This window comes from Macrotis lagotis, chromosome 1, assembly GCF_037893015.1.
Source record: "Macrotis lagotis isolate mMagLag1 chromosome 1, bilby.v1.9.chrom.fasta, whole genome shotgun sequence".
In the NCBI taxonomy this organism is placed as follows: Eukaryota; Metazoa; Chordata; class Mammalia; order Peramelemorphia; family Peramelidae; genus Macrotis; species Macrotis lagotis.
This window is the reverse complement of record NC_133658.1, coordinates 23,227,741-23,247,063: the sequence shown is the minus strand read 5'-3', so window position 1 is coordinate 23,247,063 and position 19,323 is coordinate 23,227,741. Positions and strand designations below refer to the sequence as shown.

At 42.8% G+C, this 19,323-nt stretch overlaps 1 protein-coding gene across 3 annotated transcripts in view; it reads left to right on the top strand.

The window, feature by feature from the left end:
• ZNF638 (zinc finger protein 638) overlaps positions 1–19,323 on the top strand; it is a 146,688-nt gene that overhangs the window by 53,338 nt on the left and 74,027 nt on the right. Inside the window, exon 1 of one of the 3 annotated variants that reach the window (XM_074195914.1) lies at positions 10,342–10,414. The exons of the other annotated variants lie outside the window; for them this stretch is intronic. The gene's annotated coding sequence lies outside the window, so the exon portion shown is untranslated. Of the gene's footprint in view, positions 1–10,341; positions 10,415–19,323 lie in introns of those variants that run through there. 3 annotated transcript variants of the gene reach the window in all.

Below are 19,323 nucleotides of genomic sequence, written 5' to 3'. Positions count from 1 at the left end.
GTTTGGGAAGAAGAAGAGTAAAAGAAGTTATCAAGGGAATAGGTGTCAAGGAGGAAGAGAAGGGCTGTTCAAGGGTGAGAGATCCTTCAGGAGCATAAGAAGAGGAGGAAAAGGCCATGAGGCTAAGCAGCCTGGCCCTGGAGTCAGGAAGCAGACCCAGGTTCAAATCCAGGCCTCAAGGACTTCCTAGCTGTGAGACCCTGAAGGGGTCACTTAACCCTATTTACCTCAGTTTCTCCATCTTTCAGAGCTGGAGAACCCTCCAGTATCTTCACCAAGTAAACCTCCAGTGGAGTCACAGAGTTGGACATGCCTGAAAACAATTGGAGAATAACAAAATGAGCAGTGTTCAGGGCAGGTGCTAGTGGTACACTGGACAGAATCAGAAGTCACCCGCTACCCAAATGTCAGGCACAGGTGGGACAAAGACAAAAACAAGCCTTCCCTGGCTTCAGGGTGCTTGCATGATGCAGAATACCTGCATAGAAGGCAGAAGGTGCCTTGTGGATGGGGCAGGTCCTTGTAGGAGATGGCCTTGGAGCTGAACTGGTGGGAGCTGGGCCTTCTGAGAGACCTGAAGGACAAGGGAGCAGGAGTGGTTTGTTTCCTCTAGAGAAAATGGGGTTAATGCCCAAGACTTGTAGAGCCCATCTCTCTAGACTATTGGGAGGGGTTGAGGCAGTGAATGGAGAAATCTATCCAGCCATAGGTATGAGGTGGCCAGGCTCACTCTGGGCTCACCTTTGTGAAGTAGCTGGGCTCGCTTTGGGCACACCTTGTGTGCTGAGAGGATGACAAGCCCCCAAAATGAGTTACAGTTATTATTCTCATTTTGCTTTTGAGAAAATGGAAATATAGATTAATTCTTAGAGCTTAAGTGACCAATTCAGTCAAATTCTGATGTATAACTTCAGACTAATTTGCAGCATCTCTCCTGGAATCTGTGGGTCTCATCAGGGTAAATACTTCATAGCTGTTGGATTGATGGTATCTCGATCTTGGGCTGGGGTCTCAGAAGTCATCTAGCTACCCCAGGCTTGTGGGGTTTTGTCTACCCCAGAAAGCAGGTCTTTCCTAAGGTTCTCCCAAGTGGTCTTAGGAGGACATCTTCTTTCCCCTGATTTTTAATTATTCCTTTGAGGAGATTGTTCATCTTTTCTGTCATCTTCCCAAAATCCTCTTTGATTTTTTGTTTTTCCAAATTAATTTTGTTATTATTTTATCAACTGCTAATCCTCTGATTATGTAATTCCTATAATTCCTTTATCTTGCCTTTTTTTTTGCTAAGGTTAAATTTTCAGAATTATATCAAGTAATTGGGAAAGTAAGCTTCCTATATTTACTGGAAAACATTCTAGTGTGTTCCCATTGCATATGATGCTTGCTTTTTGACTTTAGATAGTTGTTTTTCTTTCTTTTTCATTTAATCAGAGATGATTTGATTAGAATAGGATTAAAAGTGTAAATTAATTTTGGTAGTTTTTATCAAAATGGCATGGCCTAGCCATGATCACTGAATGTTCTTCCAGTTACATAGGTGACTCCTTAATTCTTGGAGGAATGTTTTGTAATTGAATCTATTGTTAGCTTTGAGTTATGGGATGTTGATGCCTAGATAATATATACAATTTATAATCACTTGTGAAATAGGATTCTCTTTCTAATATTGTCTTGTATTTCATTATTATCATAAAGAAATGCTGTTGGTTTTTGAGGATTTGTTTGTGTGACCTCAATCTTTGCTGAAACTCAGTATCTTTGCAGCCTTCTTGGTGTTTTCAAAGTAAACCATCACACCATCAACAACTAAGAATTATTTCTTCCTTACTTATCTTTATTTCTCTATCTCCTTTATCTTGTTTTTTATTGCTAGTATTTTCAGAATTTATCAAGTAATTAGGGAAAAGCATCCTTACTTCACTCTAGTATTTATTGGAAGAGGAACTCATTGCATATGAATTCCCATTGAGAATGAGGCTTAAGTTTAGATTTAGATAGATGCTTTTCTTTTTCTTTTCATTTATATTTTATTTTCCTCTAATCATATGTTAAAACAATGATAGATTGTTTGCATGAAGCCCCTCTATGTCTATATGTTTTAGGATTTTTGGCATAAAAGTTTTGTCAAAGCTTTTTCTACATCTATTAAGAGAATCATGTGGTCTTGGATATTTTGGTTTTATTAATGTGGTTAAATATATGTTGATGATTTTCCTAATGTTGAACCATCTTTGCATCCCTAGTATAAATCCCACATAATTATAATGACTAATTTTTTGAATAAATCATTGTTCTTTGATGAAATTTTGCTTAAAATTTTTGAGCCAATTTCTATTAATGAAACTGGGTCTATAGTTTTCATGTTTTATCTTTTCCTGGTTTTGTTAATAGGATTAAATTTGTTTAACTAAAGGATGCTAGTGGGGTTCTTTTTTAATTTTTGAGGATGATTTGTGACATGTAGGTATCATTGTTTAAAAGTTTGCTAGAATTCTCTTGAATCCTCAGGTCCAGGGTTTTTGTTTACTTGTTTTGTTTTTGTAGTTTTAACTTTGTAGTTATATCTATTTCCTTTTCTGAGATTGGATTAAGATCTCTCTCTCTCTCTCTCTCTCTCTCTCTCTCTCTCTCTCTCTCTCTCTCTGGCCTTCTGATATTTTGGGAATTTTATATTTTTGAAGGTATTTGTTTCTTTTGCGTTGTTAATATTATTAATATACAACTACGCATATCTTCTGATTATTCCTTTAATTCTGATTTTGCTGTGATTTTACCTTGCCATTTCATTGATTGATACTTTTTTATTGATATTTTATTTTTCCCAGCTACATGTTATGAAAGTTTTTCAACATTCATCCACATATTTATGAATATTTTTGAGTTAAATAATTTCCTTCCACCCTCCCTTTCCCACCCCCCTCCCCTCAGCGGCTAACTATCAGGTGAATATTGTACATACATACACATTTGTGTTAAATATGTTTACAGATTAGTCATTTTCGGTATGAGGGATTAGGATTAAGGGAAAGAAATTCATAAGAGATATTTTTTTTAAAAAATGAATGTCATGTTCATTAGATTCTGAAGGGGTTTTTTTGTTTAGTTTTTCTTTCTCTGGATGGGGATAACATAGTCCATAGCCAGTCTAACAGTTGTCCTAGCTCTCTGAACTGCTGAGAGGAGCTGCTTCCATCAGGGTTGATCATCTCACAATGTTGTTGATGTGTATGTTGTTTTCTTGGTTCTACTCCCTTCACTCAGCATCAGATCCCGTAACTCATTCCATGCTTCTTTGGAGTCCAACCATTCATGGTTTCTTATAGAACAATAATATTCCATAGTATTCATGACCATATCTTGTTCAACCATTCTCCAGTTGATGGATATCCCTTCAATTTCCAATTCTTTGCCACTACAAAAAGAGTTGCTATGAATATTTTGGAACTTGTTGGCCTTTTCCCTTTTTCTATAAATTCTTCTGGATATAGACCTAGAATTGTAATTGTTGAGTCAAAGGGAAGGGTACAATCAGTTTTATTGCTCTTTGGGCATAATTCCATATTTCTCTCCAGAATGGTTGAATCACTTCACAACTCCATCAGCAATGCATCAAAGTCCCAGTCCTCTCACATCTCCAACATTGATCATTTTCCCTTTTTGTCATATTGGCCAATCTGATAGGTATGAGATGTTACCTCATTGTTGTTTTAATTTGTATTTCTCTAATCAATAATGATTTGGAGCATTTTTTTGTATGATTATATATATATAGCTTAATTTCTTCATTTGAAAACTGCCTGTTCATATCCTTTGACCATTTATCAATTGGGAAATTATTTGTGGCTTTATAAATTTGATGCAATTCTCTATATATTTTAGAAATAAGACCTTCATCAGAACCCCTAAAAATTGCTTCCCAGCTTTCTGTTTTCCTTCTAATTTTGGCAGCATTGGTTTTATTAGTGCCAAAACTTTTTAATTTCATATAGTCAAAATCATCCATTTTGTGATTTATAATGTTCTCTTATTTCTTGCTTGGTCACAGATTTCTTCCCTTTCCATATATCTGACAAATAGAATCTTGGTCTGTATGGATATGATTTTCTGCACTCTTTTTAAAAAATCAGATTAACTATGAGTATCAATTTTAATAGTAATTTAAAGAACACCTTTTAGTTTTATTATTTATATGCTTTTTTCCAATTTATCAATTTTACTTCTAAATTTTAATATTTCTATTTTGTGCTTATTTTATGTTTATTTGTTGATTTTTTTTTTTCAAAAATGCAACTAGGTAGTGCAGTAGATAGAACAACTGGCCCTGCAATCAGGAGAATGTTAGTTCAAATGTGATCTCAAGACACTAGTTATATGACCCTGAACAAGTCCCTTAAACCTTGACTGTTTTAAAAAAAAATATGCACATTTGGTTCATTATGTTGCTTTTTTTTTCATATTTTCTTAATGTATGATGTAGAAACATGATTTTCCTCCTGAAGATTGCTTTAGCTGTCCTCCCAGAAATTTTGGAATGCTGTTTCAATATTATTTACTTTTATCTAGTTATTGTTTCTATGATTTGTCTTTATCCTCCTTATTCTCTAAGATTTCATTATTAAGTCTTCACTTGGATATGCATCTTTTCTTTGTGGTCCTTGAATCCCTTCCTGGACAAGCAAAATTTTCAGGTACCAAAAACTCATCCAGTGTACTGTCTTTTACCTCCCTTCACCCATAGTAGCATCTATCCTTGGAACCTCTCCTCTTCTCAAGTAAGACTTTCATCCTTTTCTCCTCTTTAATCTCCCTCCCCTTTCCCTCTAGGCTTTTTGCTTTATGAGACCACAGAAAGCTAGCCCCTCATGGTTGGCCCTGGGTTTGACCTTGCACATCACTCCATCCTTTCTCCCTCTTTGTAGTGAGTCATTCACCCTAGGGGAATGTGTGGCCCATGTCCTTTTCCAGATTCCCACCTTCACCTCTATCTCCTAGGGTCTCTTACAGATTCCCACCTTTACCTCTATCTCCTAGGGTCCTTTTAGAAAGAAGACTCTTCCTGCTCTTTGTGTTTGTGCTGTGTCTGGGGCTGTCTGCAGTTAGTTCCTCTAGCCTTTCAGTTGTTCCAGGTGTTTGAGATTGTTTACATCTTTCTCAAGGTGCTTCTAACTTTTTTACTATTCATCTTTTGTTCTGTATGTTTAGGCTCTTCTGTGGAGGATAGCTCTCCCTGGGCTGCATCCTAACCTCCAGTCCTCTTTGGACACATCATTCCATTCCTTTCTTCTTTTTCTAGTAGGTGTAATGTTGAATTATGTCCTTTCCTGTGTATTTGAAGGTCTATTACCCTGGTGATTTGCAGAATTTGTGTAATGTTACCACCTGGTGTCTTGGAGCTTTCAGACCTAGTTGTTTGTTTGTTTGTTTGTTTGTTTTTCTGGAGATAATCTTTTCACTGAAATTTCATTTTCTATGTTCAGAAGTTCTAGGCCGTCTTTGAATGTTCTTGTTTGTTGCTTTTCTTCCTCTAGATTGTGTTTTGCTTCTCTTTATTTGCACTCACAATTTGCTTTTCTCTCTTTGCTCTCTTTGGAGGGGTTTGCTTTTACAGATTCATGTTTTTCTATTCTCTTCATTTTTGTTGCCACTCAGGATGTGAATTCTGCTCTCCTAATTCTTGTTTCTCTTCTGAACCACAAGAAACAGTAAGTTGTGGTTCTGTGTTCTCACTTCCACAGGATCCTCTGAGGATTTGGATCACTCTCCATTGTTTTGCTACACTTGTTAGATCTGAAGGTCACATTTTCTTCTGCTCTTAGTGGTTTTCCCATTGATTGATCTGTTTCTGTTTTGCTTCTTCCAAGTCTCTTTGGTCCTTTGAGTCTCTCCTCCCCAACCCCTTATTTTCCTTTCTCTTTGGACTCCTTCTCCTGGTTTCCTTGGGGGGCTGGGGGATCTGAAGGCATCTCAACCTTTAGAATCTATGGCTCACCAGTCAAGATCCTGCTGGCTGTGGACAATACCATTCCCATCCAGAAGAAGAAAAACAAAACAAAATAAAGTTGTTTTGTCTTTGGCACATCATCTCTGCTTTGAGGAAGTTTGAGAGGTTATGGAGATCAGAGAAAAGGTCCAGTCTGCTCTGCTGTTGTTCATGTGATTTGGAAGAGCATATCCAACATTCCTAATATTAGAGTTTATCTTGACTTTTCTGTGAGTCCTCAGAGGGGAGGGGACACTAAGAGTTAGAAGGAAAACTTGGGGTTCAGACATGGTGGCTTTCTGATTTCTCATGGTGGTCTGGTGTCTTGTAATTTCATAGTGAGATGCTCATGGAGTGGAGGGTCAGACTCTGGTGCTCAAGCCATGTTGGGGTGAACCATCCGTCCTCCCTGAGCCTGGCTACAGGACAGTCCTAGATGGTGTCCTAGATAGTTTCCATCTCTCAGTCTATAATTCTAAATACATGGTTTAATGACCAAAAATACACATTGAAATATAGCAACTTAGAAGGCATAAACTTTAAAAATGGAATTTTGAATGCCACGTCTGCTTTTTTTATTTTTACTTGTCTCCTTTGTGCTGTTTCTGTTTAGGTTATAAATGACTTGTGGGAAGGGAGCATTTTTTTTTTTTTTTTTTTTAGTTTTTGCAAGGCAGTGGGGTTAAGTGGCTTGCCCAAGGTCACACAGCTAGGTAATTATTAAGTGTCTAAGGTTGCATTTGAACTTGGGTACTCATGACTCCAGGGCTGGTGCTGTATTCACTGTGCCACCTAGCCACCCCAGAGCATTTCTTTGGAGTCATATTTTTTATAGTTCTTTGCAAATAGGTGCTCAATGACCAGTTTTATTGGTGAGCATTGTATCTTTACCTTCTTTAGCATTAGATTCTTAGAAAATCTTGAGGAAACAATATTTGTGTTTATACTGAAATACATATAAAACCCAAACCAGAAATATTTTCCCTCCAGACAAAAGCAACTGGGGGTGGGGCAGGGCATGGTGGGTAGAGGATGACTCCATTTTGGCCCCAATGGTACTCTCAGAGGGGACATGTCATGGTTCTGAACCCAGGTACAAGTGCATATACATAGAATTCTGCAAATGGATTTCCTCAAGTCATTATGCCAAAAGAAAGTTTATTTGGGAAGGAACTGGAATTATCCTCTTCACTATCTTCTTCCTCCAGTAATTGGAAGAAATGAACAAAGAGGCCCATTTGTCTATGTTGGGGTCCTGCTTTTGGGAGACCTGGGATTTCCATTTCCATATTCTCACTCTAAAGGTCTTTGAAAGAATTCTCCTTCCAGTGTTCCCACAATTATTACTAGAAATTTTTGTTTGGGAGCAAGCAGCAGGAAAGAACTCTTGAACCAATTGTGTAGTCATGGAAATAATACAAGAAGTAATTAAGACATATTTAGTTGCTTAGAGAAAGAGAACTAGTTACTATAGTGACTCCCAGAGTGGGGACTGGGGGAGTGATGTGACAACATTTGGGTCATCTTTCCTCCCTTCCCCTAGCATTCAGATGAATACAGGATGGCTCAGCATAGATGAATTACAATAAGCGTTGTTGGAGGCAACATCCAAATTTCTAATAATACAGGTCCATTTCAGTGTCACCTATTAGTTACTTGTTTTAACTAATTTTATTAACTAGCTTCTTAATGTAGTTGTTTCTAGCTGCTGGTGTGTAATTTGTTAAATCTTTGCATCTTCATAAATGTACCCCATCCTGATGATGATCACTCTAGATGGGTGAGCTTTTCTATTTGTCATTAGAACATTATAGCAAATTTATGTAGAGGCAGCTAGGTGGCTTAGGGGGTAGAGTGCTAGATCTGGTATCAAGAAGATCCTGGGCAGTTCGCTCTGCCTGTCTAAGGAACTATAAAATAGGAATAATAACACCACAGCCATGCCCCTTGTCCTCCCCACCCAATCCTTCAACAAAAAAAATTTTCTGATTAAGAATAACTAAAAGCTTAGCTTTCATACCACCCTGTACTACCAGAAAATCACTTCTTACACTAGAGATAGAATGTGTCATTGTTCAGTTGTCTCTAATTCTTCATGACCCCAGTTTTGGGGGGTTTTCTTGATAGATATACAGGAATGGTTTGCCTTTGCCTTTTCCAGTTAATTTTACAAATGAGGAAACTGAGGTACACAGGGGTTAAGTGACTTGTCCATGGTCACCCAGCTAGTAAATGTAAGATTTGAACTCACAGAGTATAGATCCAGTGCTTTAGCCACTGTACTACCTTGCTGCCCCTGAGATAGGACACATTTTTAAAACATTAAGTCTTAACAAAGGTATTTACTAAAGTGTCTGAATAAGAACAGTGGGTACCAGCCACTCTGCTCCACAAATAGTCAGAGCTCATTGAGAGTCAGGAGGATAGATAGGATTCCTGTTTGCAAAGGCACCTCCAGACTTCTGGCATTGCCATGCCTGGAAGGGCTCTGTCTCTTCACCATATACATCCGTAATGTTGATTGAGAAAAAATACATTAAACCATCTTCGTTGCTCCTGGTGACTCTGGGTATCTCAAGATTGTTTTTGGTGGTGGTGGGGGGTGGCTAGAGGTGGTGCAGTGGATAGAGAGAGCAGTGACCCTGGAATCAGGAGGACCTGAGTTCAAATCCAGCCTCAGACAGTTCATAATCACCTAGCTGTGTGGCCTTGGGCAAACCACTTAACTCCATTGCCTTGCAAAAAACCTAAAAAAGTAAAGTTTGGTTTCGGAGTGCAGATGAGGTGACTGCCCTGAGTTCTGCACGATGAGCCAGGGCTGGCTGGCTATGTTATTTCAGCTTGAGCCCTGCCCTCCCTTTTTAGGCTTCTTGGATCTTAGTCCTTTGTGGAAGTCCACAGGGTACAGCGTCCGAGGATGGACAAGTCACACCCTGTGAGCCTCTCACTGTGGAGGTTAGCCCAGATGAGGTCCTTTTCACATCTAGACCTAGGCTCTGTGATGTCAAATCCCATTGGCCTGTTTTGGGACCTTTTATTCATTTCATAATAGAGAAATAATGTAAGAAAAAATTTTGAAAAGGAAATTTCTGCAAGTGGCATTTTTTATCCACTTGATCTTTCCCCAAATGTAGGATTAGGCCCAATTCCTTTAGATCTTATAGGTTTCATGTAATCAGTGTGATGTCATCCTTTACTGGGACATCAGGAGGCCCTCATTATTCAAAGGGAATCCCTCTTTAATCAGAAATTCTTGCTGGATCTCCTCCATCCAAGTGAACATTTTTTTAAAGCATAAATCATGTTTTCTACCTTTATTTATTATGAAACACTCATTTCTGCTATTAATAGTTCAAGAAATGATTTCTGATGTAACGGGGAGACATCTTGTGGGCAAGAGGGTACACGATGGCATTGCGAGCCACCCAGTGTAACGTTCTTTGACCCCAGCCGACAAGCGGCGCCGCGGGGGCACCTCGTGTGTCGCTGGCACTCGGTCGGGACGGCTTCGGCTGCCGCCCGGGAGAGCCGGGCGCCCGGGCCGCTTCCCCCCAGTGCTGGGCAGGGCGCCCGGGCTTCCCCTAGGGGTGTCACGGGGATGGGAGCCCGTGCAGGGCAGGAGCTCCTGAGTCTCCTAGTTTTGTTTTGTTTTTTAGTATTAATTAGGTCCAAGATTTTGTCCACATTTTTGGTATCTTTTCTTCCTTCGGATACCAGCAGCGTCATCACTGGTCCCCACCTGCCCCGGATCCGAGCTCGGGCTTTCCCCTCTGCGGTCCCAGTGCCGGCCAGCGGGCAGGAGCTTGCGGGTCCGGCCGCCGCCTGGACACACGAGCCCGTCCGGGGAGCGTCCCCAGGCCCGCCCGGAGCGGAATGCCCGCGGGCGGGAGAGATGCGGCGCCCTGTTCCCGTGGATCGTGGTGGTTCTTGGGAAACTGAATCGGGGCTGGGGGTGCCCTGGGGCCGCCCGGGCGCTGCCCCCGAGCCGCCGGCCACCCGCCGGCCCCGAGCGCCCCGGGGCCTGTGCCCGTGGGGAGGCGGGGGCGGGGCGGGGCCCGGCAGGTGCGCGTCCGGGGAAGCCGCCGGAACGGCCGCCCGTGGCCGGGAGGGGGCGGCCCCCGGAGCGCGGGCCAGCGCGCATGCGCACCGCGGCCTCCCTCCGGGGATCCGCCGGGGCCCGGCCCTCGGGGCCTCCGAACGCCGCCTTGTCCCCGCCCCCCTGGGGCTCGCTTCTCATTGGCGCATTGGGGCAGTGCGCAGGCGCTCCGCGGCTGGAGGGCCGGGGGGGCAGGGCGGCGCAGTCCCAGCGCCGGCGAGCGCGCATGCGCGGCGAGGCAGCCGCGGGAGCGGGAGCGGCGGCGGGGGCTCCCATCGGAGGGAGTTGGAGGCGCCGCGGGGGCGAGGGGGCCGGGGCCGCCGGTCTGCTCGGCCTAGGTAGGACGGGCTCCACGGGGCCGGGAGCGGGCGGGAGGCGGCGGGGCGCGGGCGGGGGCCGCCCGCGGGCAAGGGGCCCCGGCCGGCCGCCGACGGCTCGGTCTCGGGGCCGGCTATTGTGTGCGGCGTCGCGGCGGCGGAGGCCGGCGCCTAAGATGGCGGCGGCGCGGGGGGGGGCCCAGAGGCCGCAGGGAGCCCCCCCCCCCCCCGCCGCGGCCGGCCCAGGGCCCCGCGCGCCCCTCCCCCGCGCCCGAGCCTCGGCCTGCGGCCGGCCCGGCCCCCCTCCCCCGGGGCGCTCCGCGGCTGCGCAGGAGGCGCCGGGCCGGCCGGGCGTGCGTGCGCCGCAGGGGGGCGGGGACGGCGGAGCCGGGCCGGGGCGCGGGGGAGGGGCCCCGGAGCCGAGCGCCGCGAGCAGGGCCCGGGCCGGCCGGAGCCCCCGGGGCCGAGCGCCGCGAGCAGGGCCCGGGCCGGGCCGGAGCCCCCGGAGCCCCCGGGGCCGAGCGCCGCGAGCAGGGCCCGGGCGGGCCGGAGCCCCCGGGGCCGAGCGCCGCGAGCAGGGCCCGGGCCTGCCGGAGCCCCCGGGGCCGAGCGCCGCGAGCAGGGCCCGGGCGGGCCGGAGCCCCCGGAGCACGCGCGGAGACCCGGGCCGGCCGCCCCTCCGCGTGGCCCTCGTGGGGCCGTGCAAGCACGCGGAACCTCTGCCGCGGCGCCACCTCACCTGCTGATGCTCCCTTTCCCTCGCCAGTCTCGGATCATTCGTTTTCTTTCAAGGCAAATGGGGTTGAGTGACTTGCCCAAGGCCACACGGCTGGGTCATTGTGAAGTGTCTGAGGCCGGACTTGAACCCAGGCCCTCCTGACTCCAGGGCCGGGGCTCTGTCCGCTGTGCCGCCCAGCCGCCCCTGAGAAGAGGTTCTGAGCTTGGCATCCATGCCCCTGGGCCTCATTTTCTTGAAGTGTTCACATCTTCATGCCTGTTGCTCTCAGATCTTTATTGGCAGCCCTGACTTTTTCGGGGAGTTTCAGACCTCTTGCCTCTCCCCTTCCCCCAAATCACAAAACTCCGGAGACACCCCAACTTTAACAGGCGCCCCCCGTGCGGCACCGTGCCGCGAGCTTGCAGAGACTCCCTGCAGCCTGGGTGCCGGCTCTTCCCGACTCCTTACACAGCCGAGGGAACCGAGGCACCTTAGGTGACTTATCTGGAGTTCTCTAAGTGCCCGAGGCCAGATGTGAATGCGGGTCTTGCCCATCCAGGCCCAGCATTCTAGACCCCATGCTGCCTCTTAACTTGTGACCAGGGCTTGTTAACCTTCTGCTAGGTAGTAGATGAACTTAGAAGACCTAAGTTCAAATTCTGCCTGAGACACTCCCCGCTTTGTGACTCTGGGCAAGTCACTTCACCTCTGCCTGCCTTAGATTTTTCATCCCTGAAATGAAGGTCATGTTGATAAAGTCTTTGATAAAGAGCCTTAGAAATCGATGCTAGTGATTATCTTTGGTGGGTCTTGCTTGGTCATTTTTCACATTCATCTGTCAAATACTGCTTTTTCTATCTCAGCCACCTGCCTTTCCTTCCCCTCCATTAGTACTCCACCAATGTTAGTGAGCCCTGATCAGAGCCTGTGCTCAGACCCTTCACAAGATGGTCAGCGTATGCCGGCTTTGAGAGGAACCACCTGTGTGTAATCCTGGGCAACTCCAGCTGGTCCAGGGTGGGGTGGGGGCGGGGAATGAGAGGAGCTAGCCTTGGGTGCTGGCACAGACTCACAACTGACCCGTGACCTTGGGCAAGCTACTTAACTGCTTGTTCATCTGTCCAGGCAGGAGTCTATGCTAGATGACCGCCAAAGTCCCTTATGATCCTCTTTTCAGAGTCTTCATGGTTCAAATCTGTAAACTCTTAGCTGGATTACACCCCTCTGAGCATGCTCCTTTAGTTCCCCACATTTGTCTGGTATCACTATTGACCGTCCATGGTAGAAGTGCTACTTGAATTCCCATTTCTTCATCTTGGACTCTATCAAAAGCTCTTTTCTGGCTATACTTGCCCAGAGAAATCTGACTCTTCATCCTGAAAGTCCTGCTTAGGCGCCATTTTCCTTAGTCAGTCTTCTCTGATCCCTTCTCAGCAATGATTGTCTTTTCTCCAGAACTTGCATACACCTTGGCACACATATCGGGCATGCTGGATGGCCTGGGGGTGCTCAGTGAGGCAACCAGTCTCATTTCACTTGGAAGTAAACATTTTATCTTTACTTTATTCTTTTTGTCTTGTGGATAAAACAGTGTGCATAAAACAGTGTGGATAAAACTTGGTCCTTCCAAGACATTCTTTACTTGAAGTCCTTCATATCTTCACTGTTGCCCTTGATGTGATTAATAAATGCTTGTTAAATGGAATCGAATTTTCTTGGGTTGTTTTTAATACAGCTGTTCCCTTATATTTCCCTACTGGATTGTAAGCTCCATGTGGGTCACCTTGGTAGTTTATGCTTTCCTTGAAATTTCCATTTTGAGTAAGACATAGTGACTAAAATTCTAAATCATGTCAAAGTTACAATTTTTATCAAGAAATAAAACATAGCTTGCAAGTCTTATCATATTTTAACAGTTTTCTGAGTCTATGGGATAGCAGTTGAGAGACCCCCAAACTGAAAGGGATTTTATGAAAGTCTAAAGAGCCTTGGACTCAGAATGTCTGGCCAAGTTCTCTTTGAAGATGTTCCCCAGTGTCCTTGCACCTCATTTTTCTCATCTGTAAAATGGAGAGAGTAAGAGCTCTTGACACTGATATTGGTTGTGCTGTCACGTCCCCTTATGAATTGCTTCAGAATGGATGGTGCGGGCATTATTCCCCTTTTACAGATGAGGAACCTGAGGCTGAGAAGAGTCCCAATACCTTTTGTGTGGGGTCAGGGTCTCCTGAATCCTCAGTCCTTTGAACCCCACTGGAAGAAGAGGGAAGAACAGGTCCTGGCCACACCTGGGACCATGAGTCTAGGATGCTGTTGGCTACTTTTGAGATCCCTTTAAGAGCCAGAGCAGCCCAACATTCATGATGATGATCCATTTGTTTGGATACTTGACTCTTGCCTTTCTGAATTCTTTGAACCCTTCTCATCTGCATCCTCTCTTAGTACATAACTCTCAATTCCTTCATCACATTCTACTCAATCCAGTATTTCATTAGCGTTTTACTGCATCGAAGATCCCAGTGTCAGTAAGTGCATGGGGCTAAGTTCTGGGGTTACCAAAGCAGGGCCACAAACAGTTTCTGCTGTCAGGCTAATGGAGCAGAGAACACGAGAACAATTAAGCCCAGAGAAAGATGATAAACTGGAGATAATAACTGAGAAGGTGCTAGCATCAGTGAGATCGAGAAAGGCTTCTTTTAGATTAAGGGGGGATTTTAACTGGGATTTGAAGGAAGTTAGGCAGAGAGGAAGGGAGACAATTCCAGGCCGGGGGGTTGGTGGTGGTGGCCAGCTGGGATTTGGGAGTGTGTGATTGAAGGATAGAGTTGAATCACTGGACACCATGGGGGAAGCAGTGTGTTGAGCTATAAGAAGACTGGAAAGGGAGCATTCTAAACAGATGATTTTATATTTAATCTCAGAGGTGATAGGGAGCTATTGGAGTTTACTGACATGGTCTTAATTTGTGGTTTAGGAAGATTAATTTGACAACAGTGGAGGATAGACTGAGGAGGGAAGAGATTTGAGGCAGGCCAACCCACCAGCAGACTGTGGCAGTAGTCCAGGTGTGAGGTGGTAGACCAAGTACCAGAGTGATGATGCTGTCAAAGAAGAGGGAGGACATCTGGAGTTTAAAATGTCTGCAGGATATCAGATTTGAGATATCCAAGAGACAGATGTGAATTTGAAGGTTAGGAAAAAGGTCAAAGAGATCTAAGCATCATTAGCACAAATCTAGGAGTGCTGAGATCACAACTAAACTATGATAGTGAGAGAAAGAGGACCCAGTATAGAGATGTGTTAGAAATGGGCCCCCCACCCCAGCCCATATAATAGAGCTAAAGGTTTGCATTTTAGTACCTATTGCTAATGCTAAGGGGTACCTAGTCTTGGATCACAGAGCAAAGAGCTCCTTTTTCCTTCTTTTAAAAATGTCATTCAAGTAAGCTAAATTATAGTTTTCATTATACTTAAACATTTTGAGTTATAGTTCATCAACACCCCTAAAAGGATTATCTAAAACTTCATGTGATAATTTCCCCAAATTAATTTTGGAGATTATAGAATGTTCATTGAATATCAGTTCATCTGAATAAATTTATGAAGTGAATGAAAACCCCAAAAGCAGGTTTGGAATGTTATGTACACATAGGTAGTTTGTAGTTTTTCTCTATTTCAGTAAAATAGCTTTGTCTTTTTATGTCCTTTTTAATAACATATGTGAAGATTTTTTTTTAATTTTTATTTATTTTTTAGGATTTTTTGAAAGGCAAATGGGGTTTAAGTGGCTTGCCCAAGTCCACAGGGCTAGGTAATTATTAAGTGTCTGAGACTGGATTTGAACCCAGGTACTCCTGACTCCAAGGCCGGTGCTTTATCCACTGTGCCACCTAGCTGCCCCTTATATGTGAAGATTTTGACAACCTTCAGTCTCACCCAGGTCATTAAGAAATATTTTGTGATTGATAGATAATGCTCACATCTGGTCAAAAGTTTTGTATAAAGTAAGACCAGTAACATTAATTTAGGTGTCAAAAATAAGATAGAAGAAAATTAGGTTCCAAATACTGCCTCTGATATTTCATAGTTTTTTCAGTCATTTGCCTCTTTGAGTTTTAGTTTCTTGATCTATAAAATGGGGTCTAATTATCCCTTCCCAATATTGAGAGTGTGTGTATGTATATATACACACACACATCTATATTTAATTAGTATTTTTGCCAAATCAAAGTCTTAATTTGTTATTCAAGTGTCTACAGCTCATTTCCTTGTTTATATATTTTTAAATTCCTAAATGTCAGGTTTTTGTTAATGGAATCAGTTTCCCATAAGTTTTCCCAGTCCATTTCTTTATTTTGGATATGTTATTTTCTGTAGCATTATATCTTTTGTTTAATAAAATTGTTTAATTTGAAAAAACTTTTCTTGCTACTGCTTCATTACATAACTTGGGGAAAATAACTTGCTCTTAGACCTCAGTTTTCCTCATTTGTAAAATCAGGCAGTTGGACTTAATGATCTGTTTCTCAGATCCTTTCATTTGCTAATTCCTATGCTCAGTGTAGCTTTTATCTATTTAATTTTTTCATGCTTTTAATGAATGGATTTTGATCTTTCACACATTTTCTTTTCTTCTAGACTTCCTATTTTGTCTTGCTTATCTGTCTTCCCCCCCCCCTTTCAATAAGCAGGGAGGCAACACTTTGGAATATAGTGCTGAATTTGGCTTAAGGAAACTGGGGACTCATCTTGCCTGTTGCTCTATGACTTGTGAATAAGCTTAAACCTCTCTTGACTTGCAATTTCATTCTCTTTTATAAAGTTAGGGGTAAAAGTTCTAGTGTCCATGTTGAAAGAGGTAGTTGTAAACCTCAAAATAAGGCAACAGTGTCAATCATTTTACAGAATTTTAAAGTGCCATATAAATCAATTATCTTCATTTCTTAATTGGAGAATGTTTTGAAATTTGGGAAGATCTCCTTATCAGTTTTGCTTTTCTGACTCCTCTTGACAACTTGCTTTTTTTTTTTTTTTAGGTAAATACATGTTATCTTTACAAATTGTAACCTATGGGAGCAGCTAGGTGGTGCAGTGGATAGAGCACCAGCTCCGGAATCAGGAGAATCTGAGTTCAAAGCTGGCCTCAGACACTTAAATAATTGCCTAGCTGTGAGACCTTTAACCCCATTGCTTTCAATAAAAAAATTTATAAAAAATTGTAACCTATGGCATTTAGGTGAGAATATAAATTTGGGAAATATTCACATGTTGATTAGGAATTTTGTTGGATTGATGTAGCTTCATACAAGAAATATCCTAAGTGTGTGGGTTTTTTATTTCTTTCAAAATTGTTTTAAAATTGTCTTGGCATATAAGCACTGGTATGACTTAATTGAATTATTTAATAATGGATCTCTATGAACAAATTTGGAAAGAATGTAAGATGAGTTTTAGATTTTGCATAATACACAGGCAAGCTGAGTTGGAGTAGGAAAAATGTCTTTTATAATGCTTCAGTTCAGGGGTTCTTAACTGGTTTTTGTGACATAAACCCTTTTGACAATTCTGGAATAATGTTTTTAAATGCATATAGGACATATTACTAAGGAAGCCAATAACTACTGAAAGCAATTATTAAGATATTTTTAAAAATTCAGGAGCCCTGGGGAGGTGGCCTGTGATTAGCCAGTTAAGAACCCCTGTCAGAGAGCTTATAGCTATATACTCCTTGCTATCAGATGGTAGTTTTTGAGGAAGTAATTTTACGGGCAGGGAACTTCAAGACTTATTGGGTTTTTATTCTTCCTGCTTCTGTTTACTTTTGCAGCATCCTCCTCTTGGGAGCCTGCACTCCCTAGGGGTCACTGAACCTTTATCTGATTTTTGTTTTTGATCTGGGAAATTGGGGTGAAATTTGAGTAGACCAAATTGCTTCCTGAGATCTTTATGCCAAAACCTGTCTCCCTTCTTCCAGGATCTTACCCCTCTTCACTACAGTCCAGAAATAGAGACTGTATTGTGGAGCTCTTCTGTTTTAGTCACTGAACATTTTTTTCTCAATGCTTTTTAATATATAACCAAGTTTCTAGAAGTAGACTTCTCTTTATTTTCTGTCATGTGTTACTCATCATTAAGCTTTGCAGCACCCTAAACACAACCAATGCTTTAAAAGGTGTATTTTGGGAACTACTCTTCAGGGCCAGGGCTGTTAGCATTTTCCACCTATCATACCTCAGAGTAGTCTTGGAATAAGGAGAGTAGTTTTTCTTAAACTAAGTGTTAAAATGTGGGAGAAACTGTACAGAATTTTGCCAACCAAGGTTTGGTTCTTTTTTGGTTTCTTAAAAAGTTTTTCATTGGCATGTTGTGATATTACACTGATTGGTTTGTATCGCACACCATATTTTTTGATGGACTGATATTGTAAAGCATCACAATTTTGCTAGATACAGTTTTGACCCTCATCCTGGTTCCTAATGAGGAAACTAGTCATCCCTTAGTTAACAACCCATTAGTTTAAGAATTGTAGTACAAAGTACAATTTTCTAAGTTAAGATCTCTGGAATGGGGCAGCTTCTAGATAACCATAGGTTAACCCTAGGTCTCTTGTTGAACTTTGAAGGAGAAGGAATAAAACTGACTTCTTTTGAGGTTGTTGTGATGGGAATTGGGTCTCAGAACATTTTCTCTACCATTATGGAATATGGGCTGTTACTAATTGAATTGCCTGAGTTCGGTTTACTGATAAACAGAAGATCAAATGTATTTCTTCCTCAAGGCCTGGAATGGCATAACAGGAAGTTCTTAATCGCCTGTGGTATTGGCCCCCAAAAAAGGATCCTTTTTTAAGCCCAGAAAGACTTTGTGCTTGCCACTGGAGCTCCATTTCCTAATAAAACTTCTGAAGCCACTGTTGAAGGTTGATGGATTCATGATTATTTTTTATTGAGGAGCGGGGGGTACTAAAGCTTTATAATAATTCACATTTATGTAATGATTTAAGGTTTATAAAGCAATTTAATTACCACTCTGAAGTAGTTGTGAAAGTTAAGAGTTAAAAAATTAGAGGCTATAAAAATCAAGTGTTTTGCCTGATGATGATGATGATGATGATGTTTGTCCTTTAGTCTCAAAGAAGACCCTGATATCAGGGAGGTGATGTCATGACAGATACATGAATTAGGATTGAAGTGGGGGGGCTGTGCTTAGTCCCCATCCTCACTTTCCTCCATAGCTGAGTCCAGTGGCTAGATATGGATCACGACAACTGGTGATAGGTTAAGTGACTTGCCCTAGATCACACAACTAGTGAGTGCAATAAGTTGGCTAGTTAGATGCTCAGTGGGTAGAGTCCTGGCCCTGAAGGGGAGAACCTGAGTTCAAATCCAACCTCAGAATTGGCCTGACCATGTGTCTGAGGTGGGACTCAATCCATTTCTTCTGATTCTTAAGATCATCCAGCATATTGCCCTATGCTACATGACTTCTCCTGTCATCTAAAAATCTGTATTGAACAAGCATGTCTCTGACCAGTTTGACCATGGACATACATTTTCAGTGTGGAATACCCATGGATAAATGAAGAATCAGAATTTTGGAGCAAGGTGGTAGAGTGAATAGAGTGCAGAATAGAGAGAGCATCAAGAACAGTGAATCCTGCTTCAGACACTTAGTAGCTCTGTGACTCTGGGCAAGTCACCTAAGCTATCTAGCCTCAGAGTTCTCTTCTATAAAGCAGGGATAAGTCCACCTTGCAGAATTATTGGAACAATCAAATGAATGAAGAACCTTCAAATCTTAAGGGATTAAATGCTGGTTCCTAGTAAACATTTTCATGGTAAATACTGCTGAATATAATTATTTTTAGTTCATATAAGATTTCAGATCTAATGTAAAATTTAACCACGACTAAAACTTTGCATTGATCATAGTGTTGGGGTGCAGGTTGTGAAATGTGATGAAATGATGTGTAGTTAATTTACCATGTTAGTTCAAGAGTCTTAGGTCAAGAGTAGAAACTGCTCTCCGTTTCCAAGAGTGTTCTGTTAGTTATCTAACTTCAACCTTCTGACAGTCTACTCTTGTTTTAGACAGCTGGGAGCCTTTAAGCCTTAGGGGAGGGTATTAGGAGCAGTCCTTAAACACTATGTAAACTCCAGATTTAAGAATGGTGGTGAATTCTAGTGGAGGCCCCTCCTGTTTTCCTAAATTC